The sequence below is a fragment of the Rhincodon typus genome, chromosome 36 (assembly GCF_021869965.1).
Source record: "Rhincodon typus isolate 14 chromosome 36, sRhiTyp1.1, whole genome shotgun sequence".
NCBI lineage: Eukaryota > Metazoa > Chordata > Chondrichthyes > Orectolobiformes > Rhincodontidae > Rhincodon > Rhincodon typus.
The window spans coordinates 17327624-17348654 of NC_063367.1; the positions used below are offsets into that span (position 1 = coordinate 17327624).

General features: G+C 45.5%; 2 protein-coding genes across 3 annotated transcripts in view; one reads left to right on the top strand and one right to left on the bottom strand.

The window, feature by feature from the left end:
* The window catches only part of islr2 (immunoglobulin superfamily containing leucine-rich repeat 2), an 11341-nt gene extending 7863 nt beyond the window's left edge, over positions 1-3478 (bottom strand). Inside the window, exon 1 of the mRNA XM_048617217.1 lies at positions 3184-3478. The gene's annotated coding sequence lies outside the window, so the exon portion shown is untranslated. The remainder of the gene's footprint in view (positions 1-3183) is intronic.
* Positions 1-21031, top strand: part of LOC109929142 (dual oxidase 2-like) — a 702670-nt gene that overhangs the window by 634148 nt on the left and 47491 nt on the right. The window lies entirely within an intron of this gene.

The window sequence follows — 21031 nt, forward strand, 5'->3', positions numbered from 1 at the left end:
GGGGGGGGGAAGGAAGAGAGGGTTTAGGAGGCAGAGAGGAAGAGAGATGGTGGGGGGAGAAAGTGGGGGAGGGAGGAGGAGTGGGAGAGATGGAGGGGTTGGGGGCGGAGAGAGGGTGTGGGTGTGAGAGAAGAGGGAGAGAGAGGGAGGGGAGAGAGTATGGAGAGGATAGAGGGTAAGGGAGAGAAGGGAGACGGGATGGGTGGAGGGGAAGAGGGGAGGGGTTGGGGACAGGGAGGGAGAGGAGCGGGAGGGAGGGGGAAGGAGTGGGGAGGGGTGAGTGGGGTGAGGAGAGGGTTAGAAAGGTGGGAGAAGGGGAAGGGAGGGGTGTGAGAGGGAGGGGGAGATGGAGACGGGGAGGGGAGAGAGGGAGGGGGAAGGCAGGGGAGAGATGGGGAAGGGGTTAGGGAGATGGGGATGTGAGGGGGATAATGGGGATGGGGAGATGGAGAATTGGGAGTGGGGAGATAGGAGTGGCAAGAGAGGAAGCGGTGAGGGAGATGAAGGGGAAGGGGTGGGAAGAGATGGAGTTTGGGGAGAGGGAGGGTGTGGGAGAGAGGGGGTTGGAGATGGATTGAGATGTGAAGGAGGGAAGAGGGGCATGGGGAAAGAGGGAGTGGAGGGGATGGGTGGGGGAGAGGGTGGGTGGAGTACAAATACAGGTTACTACAAAGCAAACTTTACACATCACCGCTTCCCTATCCCCTAGACCAGCCTCCCCTCCCCCGCGCTCTAACTCTACTGACAGGATAGAGGCCACTCGCGCCTGTGCCAGCTCTTTCAAGACAGCTTCCTATTCCACCCCGTCCCCAATCCCAGCCTCGCACACTTCACCATCACCAACAGGAAACTGTGTTTCTCTGTCCACACGCGCTGCCTCATCTTGTGCATTTTTTTTTGTTGGTTCCTCTTTCACATTTCCAGCAGGGACCAGATTTTGTGAACCCACGCATTCTCTCTCAGTAATCCCAACCGCTCATCTTTAAATTCCTCTCCCTGTCCCGTGTCCCCCTCCCCTCCCGCTCCTCTCCCTCCCCCTCCCCAACCCCTCCCCTCTTCCTCCTCCACGCATCCCATCTCCCTTCTCTCCCCCACCCTCTATCCTCTCCATACTCTCTTCCCTCCCTCTCTCTCCCTCTTCTCTCACACCCAAACCCCTCTCCCCCAGGATTCCAGTTACCCCTCCCCTTTATAATCCCGCATGCTCCCCTTACCATACTGCTCCCACTCCCCACTTTATAACCACCCCCCCACTTTTATCACCCCACTCCCCATTTTTATTCATTCCATTCCCTCTCCACTTTTAATCCCACTCCGACTCCCCCTGTAATATCACTCCCCTCCCCTTGCTTTCCACTCTCTGCTTGTAAATCCCCCTGCCCTGTCCTACTGGAAATGTTTCCTGTTCAGCTAAGTGTCCAATTTGCCCAGAGTGAACCAACTTCCAGCCCCCTTCCCTGACATCGCAGTTCACCTTGCCGTGAAGGAGCCTTGCTATTCCTGACCACCAGGCCCTCACCTGAGCCCCAACCACCTCTTTGTCCTTTGTACCAACCCGCTCCCTGTCATCCACTGCCCCAGGGGCCAGTAACCTTTCCCCATCATTTAGCGAATCAGAATCATTTTTAGGACACCCTCCCATACCCTCAGAACACAATCTCCGGGGGACGGCCGGCCTCGGTGACTAAGAAGCCAGTTACCCAGACATGCTCTGATTTAGTCTGCAAACACATCTCATTACACACACACACACAAACACACACATACACACACATGACCAGTAACACGACCTGGTGTCCCGTTCTAACCCTAAACACGCAGAGAGACCACACGTGCAGGAATCCTGTCTGTCTTTTCTGTGCTTGTGCGGGTGGGGGAGGTGGGGAGGGGTGTGTGGGGGTTGGGGTGTGGTGGTGGGGAGAAAGTGTGTGTATATGTGTGGAGGTGGATGGAGAGTGTGTGTACGTGAGTGTTTAAATAAAAGTAAAATGCTGAAAACAAAAAAAAATAGGATTCAGAATCTCCTTAAAAAACGTAAAATGCTCCTGTCGACCAGTTAAGCGTCAGAAATTTATTCGCTGCTGTCTTTGGTTACAAAACTGAGAGGAGAGTGATTTATTAAAAGCCAATCTGATTTTCACTGATACAAGAAAAGGATGCCGTTATAGTTTGGAGATAGTTTCAGACGGGTACCGGTCAAATGTGTTACAGTCAAATCCGTTTTGATTTAGTTTGTGATTGAAAAGCTAGGCCAGGACGGGAAGGTTAAATGGGGAGTTCAAACGCTTCAAATATCTGTAGTCGTTTCCCCATCTAACATAAACTTCCCAAAATACACAGCGCAGTAAAAAAGATCGTGGCAAGTTCTCAAGTTTCGAATTTCGGAATCAGGAAATGAAATTGCATTAAATTACATTAGAATTAAGATCTTACAACACTGGTTTTAAAGTACAAATATTTCATCATCTGTCATTATAGAATCCCGACGCATCCTAAACATTCATGGTCAGTATTCGGAATCAGTCCAAATGTTTCCCCAGCTTCTCGTTTCTACTGTGTTTGAATTTCACAATTAGTTACTTTTTTGTATCTATGTATATTTAATCTCGTGGTTTCAACCAGTTCAATTTTATATAGATGGGCAGGAGACTGTAGGATTGACATGGCACTAAATGAGAAAACGGGAGGCCATCTACAAACCAAATTTTTTACATGTACACAAACAGATTTATACCACGTTTGGAGACGGTTTGCAATAAAAAAAAATTGTCATTTGGCACAGACTGCAGAATGGAGTCCTGAATCATTTCTGAATCGCCTTTAAATCCATTTCCTTCCACTTTGCCGAGATTTCGTTCCGGACATTATTTGGGGCGTGGGGTTACGGATTATTTTAAAACATGAATGAAAGGGTTAGTAGCGCGCATGTGATACAGGGCAATATTTGGGAATATGTGGAAACGGAGCCTAAACGTAGACGGAGAACGCAATAAAATTGTTCGCAGTCCCCACTCGTTCTCTTTCTGGTGATTAGATCGCTGGGGGGGGGGGGGGGGTCCGCGGGAATCTTATCCACTAGCCCGCCTTCTGCAAAATCCAAATTTCAACTCCAGCCGACTATCGAAATATCTAAATCCGTTCAGGTCAGTTTCACTCTGCATGCAGAAATGTCATTTCTCTTACCTTTGTCTCTCAATGTGCTCACTCCTGCAGGTTACAGTACGCCCAGGTAACTGTCGGAATTTTTCAGCGCTCTGTTACACGATTCGGGGCAAATGTAGCGAAGATATTGGCGGGCGCATGTTGGGGCGTACAGTCGCGGATTTTACAAAAGGGGCCAGTAATCCAACCGGCATTTTTCTTTTCTTGAACAGGACAGGATTTTTTTTTTGTTGTGTTTGTGTGTGTGTGTGTGTGAGGGTGGGGACTATGTTACACACACACCCGTCGCCTGAGCTGTCTCAATTTTGGCTTGAATCTCCAGGCGCGCTCCCGTCAGTTCCGGGGGCGCGCAGCCTCTCCCAGGTGCCGCGCCTCCTCCTCCTCAGAGCAACAGCCTGCGGAAGGCAGAGAGAGAGAGAGAGAGACAGAGACAGAGAGGGAGAGAATTAGTGAGGGGGGGGGGGGGGGGGAGAAGGAAGAGACCCCCCGAAAGAGAAAGAGAGAAACCCCTTTTTCAGTTCTAAAGATACACAGTCGCTAATCCGGGCCGGTTCTTATCTATTTCACAGAGCCCCCAACCACCCCCCAGAGCTGGCTAAAGAATCACTCAGGGAGAGCTGGTAGCTGAGGCGGAGGTGCTGACGGGACAGGCGGAGTCCCGTGCTCGAAGTTGGCATTGGGATAGAGAAGATTCCCCTGCCCAGTACATTCCCCACACCTCAGTGCAGACAGAGATCTCTCAGTTACCTGCAGCTCTCCCTCCGTCTGTTTGTGATAGATCCAGCCCACACCAGCTTGATGGAGTGACTGGAGAGATGGACAGAAAGATAGATACATTACAAAGGGATACATGAAATAGATGTACAGGCGTATATATAGGTAGATGCTGAAATAGGAACATAGATACATACATAGCTAAATGAATACCTATATAAAACGTGGAGTATATATAGGTAGATGCATAAATGGGTACACGCATAGCTAAATGGAATAGAATATCCTTTATTGTCACGTGTATTCAATATAAAATACAGTGAAACGTGTACATTCACATTAATAGATACCTATAATAAGTAGGTATACAGATAGATACATATGTGAATACATAGGTATATATAGGCAGATGCATAGATAGTTACGTAGATATATAGCTAGTTACATACATAGATAGACGGATGCATAACAGGTACGTAGACAACTAGCTTCAAAATAGGGTAAATAAGTAGAAATAGATTCACAAGGAAGTGATTAGGTAGGTATGAAGGTGTATAGGGACATAGGTAGATGGATCGATAGGTAGATAGAGACAGATAGGTAGATCTATTGGTAGATAAGAGACATAAGCAGGTGGATCTATTTGTATTTAGAGACATAGGTAGGTGGATATATAGGTAGATAGAGACAGAGATAGGTGGATCTATAGGTGGCTAGAGAGTAGGAGCAAATTATTGCAGATGCTGGAATCTGTACTGAAAACCAAAAAAATGCTGGAGATCACAGCGGGTCAGACAGCATCCATGGCGAGAGAGCAAGCTAATGTTTCAAGTCTCGATGACTCTTCATCAGAGCTGAAGTGAAGTGTGGAGGGGGCAGCTGTCTCCCTGCAGCTCTGATGAAGAGTCATCCAAACTCGAAACATTAGCTTGCTCTCTCCCCGTGGATGGTAGGTAGATAGAAATATAGGTAGGTAGATCCATAGGTAAATAGAGACATAGGTAGATAGAGAGTCAGATATTTAAAGAATATTTGTAATATCAGAAATACGTTATACTATATCATCGTTGTATAGGTCTGTACATTATCCGCCACATTGCCATTCTCAGCACAAAATATTCGTAATACTACAGCGACAGACAGCGTTAATGTTTGATTTCTGTACAATCGGTCAAAATGTTCTCCTTTCCCACTGAGGTCTCTCGCCACCCCGCCCTTTCTCTCTCTCTCTCTCTCTCTCTCACACACACAGACACAAACAGACATACTCTGTTATAATGTGTGATGATCAGTAGTCGGTCTTCTCAATGACAGGCGCACTCTAGTTCACAGGAAGCATCTCACGCCCAACCCTCGTGCAACACCATCCAGTTGGTCCGAGCGGGGAACCTGCAGCCAGGGCGCTATGGGAGCGCTGCGTGCTGTTAATCTAAACCCGGAAACCCAGCCCCGGTGTGACACGCTCACCTTATCCCGTGTGTTCTGTTCTTTGCCGTCTATCTCATCTGAGTTCGCCCTTGGCTCCTGGCAGTTCGTGCTTTGAAATATTTGAACACTTTTTGTAGAGGTTTTTTTACAATATTCGGCCGCGGTTAGATGCAAATAATGTACATGTAAATAAAATCTTTATAACACTACAAACAGCTCACCATTGTGAGCACAGCTACAACACTGCTATTGGGGAATTTTTCGTATTTAATTTATTACATTCTCTCTGAAACTGCAGAGCAAATCGAACGCGTGAATTTCTGGAAATAATATTAATTAAGATCAAACGGAAAGTGTGGGTTTATGATAACAAAACATATTTGTTTGCAGATCGTTGTGCTCAGAGAGTTACTGAACCTTTTATTTTAAGTTGAGGTTTACTGTAAGGTGTGTCCGGGATAAGAAATGGAATTAAAACATCTCAGCCCGGGCTGAATTTGCCCGAGGATCTCAGTTCGAAGTGATCCCCGGCCCTCCTTTTCGATTTAAAGCAGTTTAGAAATTCAATGAAGCATCGCAAATACAAGATTGGAGTTTTGTTTGATCTCACCGACTCACCGAATACTCCCTAACAATGAAACCCACCCTCCTTACCGGGAATCAAAACGGTATTTTCACCTTTCTCCTGTAGCTCCCACTTAACAGTCTGTGGATGGCGCGGAGAGATGTTGACCTCAGGTAGTATAAACGGTGGGATTTGACAGCTCGCTCGAAATTGCTTCAGAGTTCCGCCATTAGATGTGCAATCTTGGCTCGGTTAATGGCGATTGGATCCGCCTTATGTCACCAGTGCAACATCTTCAAGAAAGCTATGGACGTATTGTTACAAACAAGAGGACAGAACAAATTAAACTTTAGCCTAGACATTAAACCACCCTCTGGTTTGTAACTGAACTCGCAATGAAATGCAAATTTAACAACACTGAAAGATTATTAATAAGACCATTAAATTGCTCTGCCCACTATTTTAATCGTGACCCACTTTAAAATAAATAGATCTTCGTCAACACATCCAATAGCGTCCAGCATCCCGGTCAATACAGCAGAGGGATTTATGTAATATCTTGCCACCGTTGCAATTTTAACGGCCCCATTCTGTGCTGATGGTCAGTGCCTCTCCTAAAGGTCTCTTTGTGCTTTCTAACACCGTGATTGTTTCAAATCAACAGCTTCAGAGCTGTGTTAAAATGCCACATATTAGAGCCCTACAAGAAAATACGTTATCCATACCCCTGTGGGCGAAACTAAAGATTTTTATGTGTTCTGCTACCCCAGAGATTCGATGTTTGAAAAGTGGGAAACGGAAACCGAAGCGAAAAAGGTGACAGTTAATGTCGTTCGCCAGTAATTTCTACAGTGGACACCCTTTCCTCAACCTAGTAGCTGTTTTGATACGAAATTAAACTGAAGAAGTTCGAGACAGTTATATCTCAATGTTCGCCCATTTTTATTTGATTGTGATAATATTAAAATGTTAGCTCATCTTTCCACTGTCAAATCTTGTGTGGTGTGTCTGTGTGTGTGTGTCAGTGTGTGTCTGTGTGTCTGTCTGTGACTGTGTATGTGTGTCTGTGTATGTTGTGTGTGCGTGTAGGGTAAAGATGTATGTTTGAACAATGATCTATTCTCTCTCCCCCTCTCAGCCTTCAGACATGTCATATTGTCGTGTTGACATGATCGTCCCTGTTTGATTCTGAGCTCCACCATTTGCAGTTTTTTTTATGCCTTTTCGAAGGGAATTGTTCTGATTTCGCTGGGATGTCTCATCAAAAAAAACTTCTGGCATTCCTGCAATCTTGCCCAAAAAAAAGTAATTTATCAACATATTTAGTGACAATACTTTAGCTGTTCCCAATCTCTGTTCACCCCTCATCATACAAAAAAAATCGAATCACAGAATGTTGCAACATTCCTATGTAGGCTTCTCGGCCCTTTCTACACATTCTAGCCTTTCCGACTTGTTTCCCAATTAGACCGCCACACGTATTATTTTGAGAGGTGCAGAAACAGGAGCATAACAAAAGGAACACAAAGGTGAAATTTGTCCCTGGTTGTGTTCTCTTTGTTGTTGGTGACTGCGGAGAGCGAGACGGGGCGTGGATGCACTTTAAATTTACAGTCACTAGCCAAAGGAAGAAGAAATCTGCAAATTATGATTACACGCTTTCCACCCTCAGACATGCAGCTCTGTGCCCCAGTTACTGTCACCTTTCCTGCTGTACTGTAATGGGTTTCTCTGCTGGGGCTGCGTGTAGATTTCCGGTAGAGCTGTTGCATTTTTTGCACGCTTGTGGTCACCTCTGTTAGCAAGCTCTTTCTAATGTATTCAATCTGCATCGTCCTTCAGTTCAGACGCACGATTTGTTAAAGACATAGCCACAGTCATTGAGATATACGACAGGGAAACAGACTCTTCGTTCATGCCGACCAGATAACCTAAATTAACCTTATCCCATTTGTGAACATTTGGCCCATATCACTGTAAACCCTTCCTATTCATATACGCATCCAAATACGTTTTAAATGCTGTAATTGTACCAGCCTCCACCACTTTCTCTGGCAGCTCATTCCATGCACGCTCCACCCTCTGCTGAAAAAGTTGCCCCTTAGGTCCCTTTTAAATTTTTCTCCTCTCACCTTAAACCAATGCCCTCTGCTTGTGGAATCTCCAGCCCCAGGGAGAAGACCTTGCCTATTCACCCTATCCATGCCCCTAGTTTTAGACTCCCCTACCCTGGGAAAAAGACCATTTCCAAAGTGTCCAAGAACTCTTTGTAAAAATGTTAAATCCCCAATACATCTTATGTATTTAAAAGTGCTGTTTTTAATCCCCTCACCTTTATGTAATTATACAGATCAAGGTGAAACATCTTAGTGCTGGGAAATGGATCACTTGTTCCAAAACCAGTGTCAGTATAGTCATTTTTCTGATGAAGGGTCTAGGCCCGAAACGTCAGCCTCTCTGCTCCTATGATGCTGCTTGGCCTGCTGTGTTCATCCAGCCCTGCACCTTGTTGTCTCGGATTCTCCAGCATCTGCAGTTCCTACTATCTCAGTATACTCATTTCCAGGTTATGTACAACATTAAGCTCCCTCCCATAATGTCAATGTCCAGAATCATCTTTATCAGGGAGGAACAGGCAGGTAAATTGGTTCTCTTTGAGGACCCATGGGGAGTTTAAGAGTTTATATTTGTTCACAGGACGTGGAGGGTGTTGGCCAGGCATTTATTGCCCATTCCTACTTACCCTTGATCACAGAATTCAAGACATGCTGTGATGCAGAAGGAGGCTATTCAGCCACCTTGCCTGCACTGGATAATGAAAGTTTCAGACAGGTGCACTCGTCCATGCAGATGAGGTAATCTCACTCCCAATCCAGTCACAGTGACCCAATTCCATAAACATTCTCCTGTCTATTAGGAGCCAGAGGTCTGCATGGTGAATGAAAGACTCAGCAGGTCAGGGGCATCTATGGGGAGGGGAAGGGGAGACAAGGGTTGGAGAAATAAAGTTAATAAATAAACATAGAAAATCATAGAATCCCTACAGTGCGGTAGCAGGCTATTCGGCCCGTCAAGTTCACACTGACCCTCCAAGAAGCATCCCATCCAGACCCACACCACTAGCCAATCCTATAACCCTGCATTCCCCATGGCTAACCCACCTAGCCTGCATATCCATGGACACTATGGGAAATTTAGCATGGCCAATTTACCCTAACCTGCCCATCTTTGGACTGTGGGAGCAAATAGGAACAGGAGTAGGCTGTTCAGCCCCTCAAGTCTGCTCCTCCATTCACTATGATCGTGGCTGATCATCTAAGTCAATAGCCTGTTCCTCCTATTCCACACCCCCCCCCCCCCACCCCGATATCCTTTGATCCCTTTAGGCACAAGTGCTATATCCAACTCCTTCCTGAAATCATACAATGTTTGGGCCTCACCTACTTTCTGTGGTTCACCACTCTCTGGGTGAAGAAATTTCACTGCATCTCAGTCATAAATGGTTTATCCCGTATCCTTAGAGTATGACCCCTGGATTTGGACTCACCTACCATTGGGAACATCTTTCTTGCATCTATCTGGAAGGGTGATCATAAATGGAGCACAGAACTGCTTGTCTGAAAGTGGAAGGTGTGAAAACATAATTTCAATCCAAGACGGCAGTGGAGTATGGGACCAGGGCTCAGCCACTCCCATTGGCTTTCTTTCTTTACTTTTTTTTTACTTTTGCTCTTTTTCCATTTCTTTATTTGTTTTCTTTAAAGCCTGAAGAATAGTGGGTGAAGGAGGCAGCAGCAGCAACATCAGGATGAGTTGGATACGGACCCGGCAAGCAAGGAGCAGGTCCTGGGCTGACTCCCCCAGGCCAGGCTGAGGCTCCAGGTCCACAGCTAGGCCCGGGCACCTGAAGGAATGGAAGCATTAGTGAAAGGGACGGATGGCGGATTGGCGGCAGTGTCTGGAGGAGCATCAGATGGAGAACAGGAGGTTTCTCCCGGCCCAGCGACCAGGTGGCTTCCAGCAGCCCAGTGTGGCATGGCGGTCTCCTTCAGCAGAGGCTTCCAGCCCAGTATTCCAGTGGCACAGTATGGCAGTCTCATCTTGGTTTTGTCTTCAGGGTATTCCATTGTTCCTTAATCAGCTTTCCCGTGCCCAGGAACTGTTATAAACTTTATCTTAATTTTACTTTTTTAAAATTATTACGTATGACTTCTGTCATTGATATAGGTGCTATGGTGTAGCAACTTGTAAAGCCTTTCACTGTATTTTCATGTAAAAGTCCACGTGACTATAAATTTCTATTCTATTCGATTCAATATTCTATTTTGGCAGTGACAGCATATTTAAAGTCTATCCCACTCCCCACCCCTACCCCATTCTGTCCTGTTAGAACTTTATAGGTTTCTATGAGAACCTGCCTCATTTTTCTGAATTCCAATGAATTTAATCCTAACCAATTCAACCTCTCTTCATATATCAGTCCTACCATCCCAGGAATCAGTTTGGTAAACCTCCGTTGCACTCCCTTTATAAAAAGAACATTCTTCTCAGATAAGGTTTTGAGTCCAATATGACTCTTCTTTGGAAACGTTAACTCTCTCAACAGATGGTGCCAGACCTGTTGAATTTTTCCAGCATTTTCTGTTTTTATTTCAGATTTCCGGCATTTGCAGTACATTGCTTTGTTTAGTTGAAGGATGGAACTATTTCCAATCTTCACACACTTCTATTAGCGTTTATTTGCAGGATAGGCATTACAAGCAAACACCTCCTAACTCAACAAGAGTTGCAGTCTGTGTCTATTTATACCTCTTTTGATCTAACTTACAGGCAGTCAATACAAATGAACTGAGTGTTCCACTTGGGAGAGGCATCACTAATGAGAGGTGATCTCATTGAAATCTACAAAATTTTTAATGGGATAGACAGGATACATAGAGTCATAGAGTCATGCAGCACACAAACAGGTCCTTTAGCCCAACTCATTCATGCCAACAAGGTTTCCCAAACTGAACTAGTCCCATTGACCTGCGTTTGACCCATATCCCTCTAAACCTTTCCTATCCGTGTACAGGTATTTCTCCTATAACACAATAGTTGCTTTCTTGTGACCTCGCACTATAGAAAATCACGTTATAGAGAAATCCTGTCCATGTGTCTTTTAAATGTTGTATTGTACTCATCTCTACCATTTCCTTTGGCAGCTCATTCCATACATGCACCACTGTCTAAGTGAAAAAGTTCCCCTTAGGTCCTTTTTAAACCTTTCCCCTCTCACTTTAAACCCATGCCCTCTAGATTTGGACACCCCGATCCTGGGGAAAAGACCTTGACTATTCACCCTATCCATGCCCCTCATGATTATATAAACCTCTCCATAAGGTCACCCCTCAGCCTCCGACGCTCCAGGGAAAAAAAAGTCCCAGCCTATCCAGCAGCTCCTTATAACTAAAACCTTCCAGCCTTGGTAGCATCCTTGTAGATCTTTTTTGCACCCTTTTCTGTTTGGTAGTGGGCGATCAGAATTGTACACAGTACTCATGCAGGTAAGAAGTTTCCGCTGGTTGGAGGTCTGACAAACTCGAGCTGTGCACCAGGTATCTGAAGATCAGGAGTATAAGAATGACATGCAAGCCCATCAGAGAATGAAGACGGTCTGCAAACTTACATAGCCTGTACAAAAGACCAAGCTTCTCCAAGTCAGAGGAATGACAGACAGCTTGGGAATCCACAGATTGACTGAACAGTCTGATGCACATGAGTAATACCTTCCAGACCAAATTCCTGATGTACATCAGGAGAAATCTCCCATAAAGAGACCTCCGACAGGGGATCGTCACTCCCTCCAGACTGTACTGCAGAACGTCTGGGTGACCGACAACATTGACAATGTGGACTAGTAAATGTATAATGACAGACCTGTGTGAAGAGTCTAATGTCCTGGCGGGGTTTTCCAAGAGACAGCTCAGGCTATGGAGCCAGGGACTGATGACAAATACAAGCGAACAAGAAAGGAACGGGAGTAGGCCATTTGGCATCTCTAGTTTGTTCTAATATTTCATTCAATAAGATCGTGGCTGAGGTGTTTGTGTGTCGAATTCCACAATCCCATTTCCCCCGAAGGCCTTTTGCTCCTTCACCTAATCTATCGCTAACACAGAGAACACTGGAGAAACTCAGCAGGACCAGGCAGCAAGAGAAACAGAGTGTTAATGTTTCGACTCTTGTTCAAGAATCTACTTCTGTCGCCTCAAAAATATTCAGCCATCCAGATTCCACCACTTTTTGAGGCAGAGAATTCTCAAGTTGCACAACCTCTGAGCAAAAATAAACTCCTCATAACCCCCTCCTAAATTGGTGACCCCTAATTAATGCCCCCTAATCACCCACAAGAGGAAATATCCTGTCCATGACCCCCTTGTCAAGACCACTCAGGATTTCACACACTTCAATCAAGTCAACCCATCACTCTCCTAAACTGCAGTGGAAACAATCCCAGCCTGTCCGTCCTTTCCTCTGAGGGTGTGTTGATTGTAAATGCCACAACTAGGTGGCACGGTGCCCATGCATGTGTTGAAACACAGGGTTACTGTGGCACAGCATCTCCAGGGGATGGGTGGGTGCAGGGAATAGCTCCACCTCACACCTGCTCCAGCCTCTCCGACCCCCTGACACCCAGTCTCTTCCCAACTCTCTCGCATGGATTTAGCTGGTTTAACTGATTGGAAGCTCCTGAACATTGTCACTGCCAGTTTATGCCTGAGCCCACTGGATGTAAGCAAATTGCATAGACCCCAGTTGCAAATACAGTGTGTGCCATGTCAGGTAATTGGAAATTCTATTAAATCGATTTCTCAATAGTTGCTATAGAGTCTCTTCATTAGTAAAGAGTCTTGTATTTAAGATTGTGAGATACTGCGTCAGAGTGAGCAGATGCTTCCACTATGCAAAAGCGTAAGGAGGTATTAAAAGTAGGCAGCCTTCAATAGAGAATTCAGGAGAAGCACCTTCACTTTCACCCAGAGAGTAGTGAGAGTGTGGAACTCATTAACACACAGAGGAATTAATATATATAAGGGGAACCTCAACAACCATCACCAAGGCTCCTTCAACAACACCTTTCAAACCTGTGAACTCTACCATCAGAAGGACAGGGTCAGCAGATGCAGGGGAACTTCACCACCTCCAATTTCCCCTCCAAGCCACTCCCCATCCTGATTTGGGAATGTATCATCATTCCTTTAATACCTCCTGGGTCAAAATCCTGGAACTCGCTCCATAACAACACTGAGGGTGTCCTTCCACCACATGGACTGCAGCAGTTGATGAAGGCAGCTTCATATGGGGCAGTTAGGGATTGGCAACAAATGCTGACCTTGCTAGCAACGCCCACATCCTGTGCAAGAATAAACATAGAGTCATAGAGCTGCACAGTACTGAAACAGGTTCTTCAATTCAACTCATCCATGCCAACCAGATATCCTAAATTAATCTAGTACCATTTGCCAGCATTTGGCCCATATCCCTCTAAACGCTTCCTATTCATGTACCCATCCAGACGCTTTTTAAATGTTGTTCCTGTAGCAGCCTCGACCACTTCCTCCAGCATCTCATTCCATACACACATCACGCTTTGTGTGAACAGGTTGCCCTTAGGTCCCTTTTAAATCTTTCCCCTCTCACCTGAAACCTATGCCGTCTAGTTTTGGACTCCCCTACTCCAGGGAAAACACTTTGGTTATACAGCTTATCCATGCCCCTCGTGATTTTGTAAATCTCTATAAGGTCACCCCTCAGTCTCCAACGCTCCAGGGAAATTTGCCCCAGCCTATTCAACCTCTCCCTATAGCTCAAACGCTCCAACCACGGCAACATCCCTGTAATTCTTTTCTGAGCCCTTTCGAGTTTAACAACATCTTTCCCATTAGCAGGGAGACCAGAAAGGAATCAAGAATAGAGATGGTTAATTAAATGATGATAGTTGGTGACTCAAGTGGAGCATAAACACTGACTGTATTAATTGAAGCAAATGGCACGTTTCTGTGTTATGAGCTAAGCAACCTATTTATAAAACACCATTCACAATCTCAGGGCATTCTAGTGCATTTCACAGCCAATGGGATACTTCTGAAGTGTAGTCTGTTGTAATGTAGGAAATATGGTTTCCGATGGAGTCTGAAAATCATCTGACCAGGAAAATAATAAGATCGATGCGGCTTTTCCCATTTTACATAAGCCATCTTGCTTCATAAGACAACTTCATTGTCAATTCGATGCCAAATTAGAAGCATATTTACAAAAGCAAACCATTGCAGTTGCTGGAAATCTGAAATAAAAACAACTAAAAAAGTCAGTAACACTCAGCAGCTCAGGCAACATCCATGGAGAGAAACAGAGTTAACAGTTCAAGTCCAATATGTTATGGGCCAGACCAAACCCACTCAAGATATATTCAGAAGATAGTCCAGACTCTAACTTTCTCTTATTTTAAAGGTTGGTCAGGACACTAAGGATAATTCTCCTGCTCCTCTTTGAAATAGAGCCCTGGGATCTGTCTGTCCATCTGAGAAGATGGTCTCATCCAGAGGACCAACACCACTGACAGTCAAGTGCTCTCTCGGCACTGCATCTGTGCATCTGCCTTGACTTTGGGGCTTAAGCCCTGTAGTGGGACTTATCATAGAATCCCCACAGTGTGGAAGCAGGCTATTCGGCCCATCAAGTCCACAGTGACCCACCAAAGAGCATCCCAACCAGGCCCATCCCTCTACCCTATCCCTGCAACCCTGCATTTCCAATGGCTAACTCACCCAGCCTGCACAATATGGGCAATTTACCACGGCCAATCCATCCTAATCTGCACATCATTTTGAACACACAACTTTCCTTACTCAGAGGCAAGAGCCACCTGGTGTCATTTGGTCTGAATTTTACCACGGTCACCAATTATTTCAAAACTCGAGCGTGAAACAGTTAAACGGTTAGTTCATGCTGACTTCTCCGAATTCCAACAGCCTAAAAGTGTTGGATGCTATGGTTTCAGTACAACTGAGCCAATGCTGCAATGGACTGACTGTCACCAAGCTTGTCTCTGCCACTAAATGGCATTTCAAAGATATAAAACCATTCTTTAATGGGAGTTTTGCATTTGGCTATGCCGCTAGGGAGACAATGTGAAAACCTCCTCACAGCAATAACCTTCCTCACTAAATATCATTAAATTAAAATATATTGCTTAAAACAATATGATCCCCTGCCCACCAATCTTTCAGGTTCAATTCCTCATTAATCCTGAGTTAGCTAATCTCACCTCAGGCAATAGTTAGGAAGTCACTGGTACATTTAGTGTCCTAGGGAAATGAGAGGATGAAATGAATCAGTCAATATTGTTGCTTCTGATGCACAATTTTGGTCACCTTGCCTAAGAAAGGACATAATTGCATTAGAAGCAGTTTAGAGAAAGTTCACTGGTACCTCAAATGGAGGTGGGGGCAGCACGGTGGCTCACAGCACTAGGGACCTGGGTTCAATTCCAGCCTCAGCAACTATCTGCATGGAGCTTGCACATTCTCCCTGTGTCTGCATGGGTTTCCTCCCACAGTCCAAAGATGTGCAGGTTAGGTGAATTGGCCATGCTAAATTGCCCATAGTGTCCAGAGATGTATAGGTTAGGTGGTTTAGCCATGGGAAATGCAAGGTTACAGGGTGAGGGGGTGAGTCAGTGTGGATTTGTTGGACCAAATGGCCTGCTTCTGCACTGTATGGATTCTAGAACCTGTGTTGTTACAGACCAAACCAGAGCCCCTCAAAATATTTTAAGAAGTTTGCCTAGACCCCAATGTTTTCTTATTTTAAAGGCTGCAAAGTGAAAGGTAAAGTGTTGTATTCCAGATGTGAATCAATTAGTCAAACTACTCAATCTGAAGCAAGTCATAATGTATTCAAACACTATAGTTAAAATACAACAAAAGAAAGAACTTAGAATAACTTAACCCTATCAGAAAACTCAGTAGAATAATACATGCAGTATTACTGTTCCAATATAGTAACATTCCATAAACACAACCCTTGGCAAAAAGACAAATTCAAAAATCAGATTTTCTCACATGCAATGCCTGTGGTAGGAAGAGAAACCCCAGCTTCTAGCTTTAACTGAGATGGAGAAAACATAGCTTCTACTTCTTGAAGACTCCAGCAGGTTCTGCTGAATCTAAAAGCTAAAAAAAAATTGAAATCCTGGTCTGTGAGAGCTGGCTACACACACCCAAGCTGCTTCTATTGTTCAACTTTCAGAAAAAATCCCAAGGCCTCACAAGCTGTTTACGTTACCACAGACCGCTCAGCACCTCTCGCTCAATCTCTATCTTTAAAGGATCCAGGACAAAATACACTTCTTAAAGCCTAAGCGTCATCACAGTGTCTGTTGGAATTAAGAAGCATAATAGTGAAACATACAAGACCCCAAGGGGGCTTGACAGGATGGCTGCTGAGAGGACGTTTGCTTTCATTGGACAGTCAAGGAAGCAGGACAGAGTTTAGGGGATTAAAGTCGGGAATTAGGAGAATTTTTTCCAGAAGGTCGTCAGTTTTCAGGACTTCCTCCCTTAAAAGAAAGGGAGCTAGGTCATTGAATGTTTTTGAGGTAGAGGCAAACTAATCGTTAGCTCATTTGGCTGGGCAGCTCGTTTGCCTATGCAGCAATGTGGGTTCAATTCCTGCACCAGCTGAGGTTACCATGAAGGACTCTCCTTCTCGACCTCTCCCGAGGGTGATGATCCTCAGGTTAAACTCACCACCAGTTGTCTCTCATCAATGACAAGGCAGCCCCTGTGATCCGGTAGGACTTTGGTGAAAAACAAACACCGAATCTTGATGAATGAGAGAGTTGTATGGGGTAGGCAGACAAGAAGAGCTGAGGTCACAATCAGGTCAGCCATGATCTTGTTGAATGGAGGGGGCATGCTCAAGGGCCTGAATGGCCTCCTCCTGCTCCTAGGTGAGTTCCCAATCCATAATCATCTGACTTTGAGTAAGAGTGCTACTCAACCGGTCACAAATACCGTAAGATGGAGTTAAGTCTCTCCCAGAGTGTGACCAGTGGTGGTCAGGCAGCTGCTGGTCCAATGGACTTCCCAAATTTCAAATCCAACGTTGAACTTGCTTTTTGTGCACCTTCTTTGTAGCCGTAACTTTGTATTCCTCACTCTGTTCTATCACCTTTGCATGGTATGATCTGCCTGTACTGCAAGCAAAACAAAACTTTTCACTGTACCGAGGTACATGTGACAATGATAAAGCAAAGCAAATCAATCAATGCTGGGAGTCAGGTTTCAGCGGGCTGCTGTTCTGCTCTCAGTTGCTGCTCTGTTCAGGGACTATAACAAAACTGGCCCAGAGCAGCAACTGGAGTCCATCAGAGAGCAGGTAACAAACTGGCAGTGACTCAGTTGTCATAATTGCAACTTCTCGGCAATGAGCAACCGCAAGGATAACGTGAAATGTCTCTGTTGTGACAGCTTAAAGTGCAAAAAGCAATTGATTAAATTGTATACAAATGCAGCCGCTCTGCTGCAAGCTGAAACTGGATAGACATTATTGTTGTTTTGAAAACTGCCCCAGCTCCTTCAGTTCAGCTCGTGTCAGTGTCACCAGGAATCATCCTTTCATTTTTATACCAAGTCTGAATTCTGCTGATGGCTTGTTAGATTCAGAAGAAATCTGCATGGGATAAAAGCCTGTGGGGCTTTCGTGCAAACCTTTCGTGTCAAGCTCTGGAGCCAGAACCATGTCTCTGTAATGTTGGTGATACAGATGCTATGTACTGGAAGGATATCAGATAACTTTATCTGAACAAATAGCATCGAAATTATTCCTTTTGACATTACAGCTGAAAAATCTCTTCCAGCTCTTCCAAGCCTAGACTTGCTGCCCATGGACATGCTTCGCTCTCCCAGTTCTCTGGACTCTGCTCCCCATGCAGATCCTGTTCTCCATGAACATAAGAAATAGGGGCAGGAGTAGGCCATTCAGCCCATCAAGTCTGCTCCACCATTCTATACAATTATGGACGATCATGGGTGTTAACCCCATTTTCCCTCCCACTCCCCGTTCCCAAAGAGCCTAAATATCTCCCTATCCCGGCCTCAAACGTATTCTACAATGAATACAGGTAGAGTTCCAAAGATTCACAACCCTCTGAGTAAATAACCTTCCCTTAGTCTGGCTCCTTAATGATCTGACCCCCTGTGTTCTAGATTCCCCAAACAACAGAATCAATCTCTTAGTCCCTTCAGAATCCTGTAGGTTTTGCAGTAGTAACCTCTTGTTGCTATAGAACCCAGACAAAAACTGGACACAGTGTTTGCCTTTCAGACCCTGTTCCCTTTCCAGGCTCTGCTCCCCCACCCAGAATACCCCACCCTCCACTCTTCACTCAGACCCCCTCCACTCTCCATCCAGATACCCCCCCAATCTTCACCCAGAAACATCCCCTCAATCTTCACCCAGAAACACACCCCAGTCTTCACCCATATCCCCTCAAATCCTCACCCAGAAACACCCAAAGGTTTCACCCAGACCCCCCCAATCTTCATCCAGAAACACCTTCACTCTTCACCGAGACCTGACCCCCCGAAACTTTCATCCAGACCCCATCCAGTTTTCACTGAGATCCACCCCCCAACATTCTCCACCCAGATTCCCTCCACTCTTCACCCAGAACCCCTGCTCCTCACTCCTGGCTCCACTCGCTCTTTAAACACACACACACACAGACACACACACACACAGACACACACACACACACACAGACACACACACACACACACAGACACACACACAGACACAGCTGCCCCCACACCGCCCCACCGCACCCCCCAACCCCCACCCCCACCCCCACCAGGCTCCTCACACAGACACCCAACACTCTCGCCCCAAAGCACCACACATTTTTTTCATTTTTTTTCCTCTTTCATTATTCATCCCTTTTAAAGGATCCTGCTGAATTTACTTCCACTTTCCTTTGAGGCAGTGCATTCCAGATCTCAACCTCTGTTGCATAAAAGATATTAATTTTCATTTCCCTCAGAGTGCCTTGAACCTGGGTCCAGTCATCCTGTCAGTGAAAACAGTCGCTTCTCTGTCACTCAGAGCTCCAGCTATTCTGCTTGTGATTCAGTTCCATGGAAAACAACTGATCTTTGTAGTCATAATACTAAATCAAATTCTGCCAATAATGTGGCTATTAGAATCAATATTAACAAGGTGATGAATTTTAAAACCAACACTTCACTGTGAAATACAATACACAAGTGCAACTGTTCCAGTTATATTTTGCTCATTTTGTATACATTTTCCATAGAATAGGAACCCTACAGTGTGGAAGCAGGCTATTCGGCCCAACAGGTGCACACCAACCCTCCGAAGATCATCCCACCCAGACGCATCACCCCCACCCTATCCCTGTAACCCTGCATTTCCCAAGGCTAACCCACCTAGGCTGTACACCCCTGAACACTATGGGAAGTTTACCATGGCCAATCCACCTAACCTGCACATCTTAGGGCTGTGGGAGGAAACCCACACAGACACAGGGAGAATGCGCAAACTCCATATGGACAGTCGCTGGAGGGTGCAATTTTTGTGTATGTAAATATATATTTTCTAAATATGTTTGTATATGCATTTGTCTATGTATATTTTTGTACATTTTTCATTGCCTGTTGCCTTTTGTGACTTCCAAATAAATCGACTGCAAGATGTGTCATAACAAAATTACATAATCTGCAACTAAGATTTGGTTTAAACTAATGAAGGTGTTGGCTTTTTATTTTCTTTTATGGGAGCAATTAAGAGTCAACCATGTTGCTTTGGTCTGGAGTCACATGTAGGCCAGACCAGGTAAGAACAATGGATTTCCTGCCCTGAGGCAGACGAGATGGGTTTTCACAATTATTGATAATCATGATTGCAATCAGATATCACTTTGATTTAAGAAATTGAATTAATTAATTTAACACCCATCACAATTTGAACCCACGATCTTCTATGTGTTAACATAAGCATCTTAACGACTAGTCTAGCTGAGCAAATGACGATTTATTGTCGCTTGTACTCTACAATGAACAACACTGTAAAATACAGCTTCAATTGTCGCCACAATCCAGCGCCTTTGAGTATTTTCAAGAATAAAAAGGTTAAGCTGAAAGAATCCATCTTCATTTCGCCATCTTCACCATAAATCCTGAACCCTGAAATGACCAACCAATGACACTTCCACCGCCAACCCTGTGCCAGACCTACCAACTTCGGCGTCGTCACTCTTCAGGTGCCATCTCTTCATTGCTGCGCACACTCGCCCCTCAATCAGGAGCCCCCCAGTTCTGGGCCTACCACACCCAGGAGTCCCCGGCTCTAGGCCTACCACACCCAGGAGTCTACGGCTCTGGGCCTACTACAACCAGGAGTCCTTGGCTCTAGGCCTACCACACCCAGGAGTCTCCGGCTCCAGGCCTACCACAATCAGGAGTCCCTGGCTCCGGGCCTAGCACACACAGGAGTCCCCATTCTAGGCCTACCACACCCAGGAGTCCACAGCTCTGGGCCTACCACGCCCAGGAGTCCTCGGCTCCGGGGCCTACCACACCCAGGAGCCCCTAGCTCGGGGCCTACCACAACCAGGAGCCCCTGGGTCTGCTGCCAGACCAGCCGCTGCCAAAAGTACCCCCTCCGGCCGCTCTCCTCTACAATGTCAACTTCTCTGCTGCCGCGGACAGGAAGAAGATGAAGATGAAGAAAAAGAAAGAAGACAAAAGGATAAGGAAAGAAGGGCGGAAGTGGCTGCCCAGGACAGACAGGGCCCAGGAGCCTGAATATTGCCGCCACTGCGCTACCATCTCTCCTACAAACAGGTCCACCCTTCACAGAGTTATCCAACAGAGAAGAAACCTATTCAGCCATCCTGATTCTACTCGATCTTTGAAAGAAATGTCAATTAATCTCACCACTCAAACCTCCCACACTCCCCTTGCTCTTTAACCTTGCATGTTTCTAGTTCTGTTCAGGTCTTAAGTAAAATATTGGGTTTGTCTTTTCTCAGTATTGTCTCCTGCAAGCCGCGTGAGTTGGGTTTTGAGATATTAATTGTTTTTTCTTCTCTCCCTC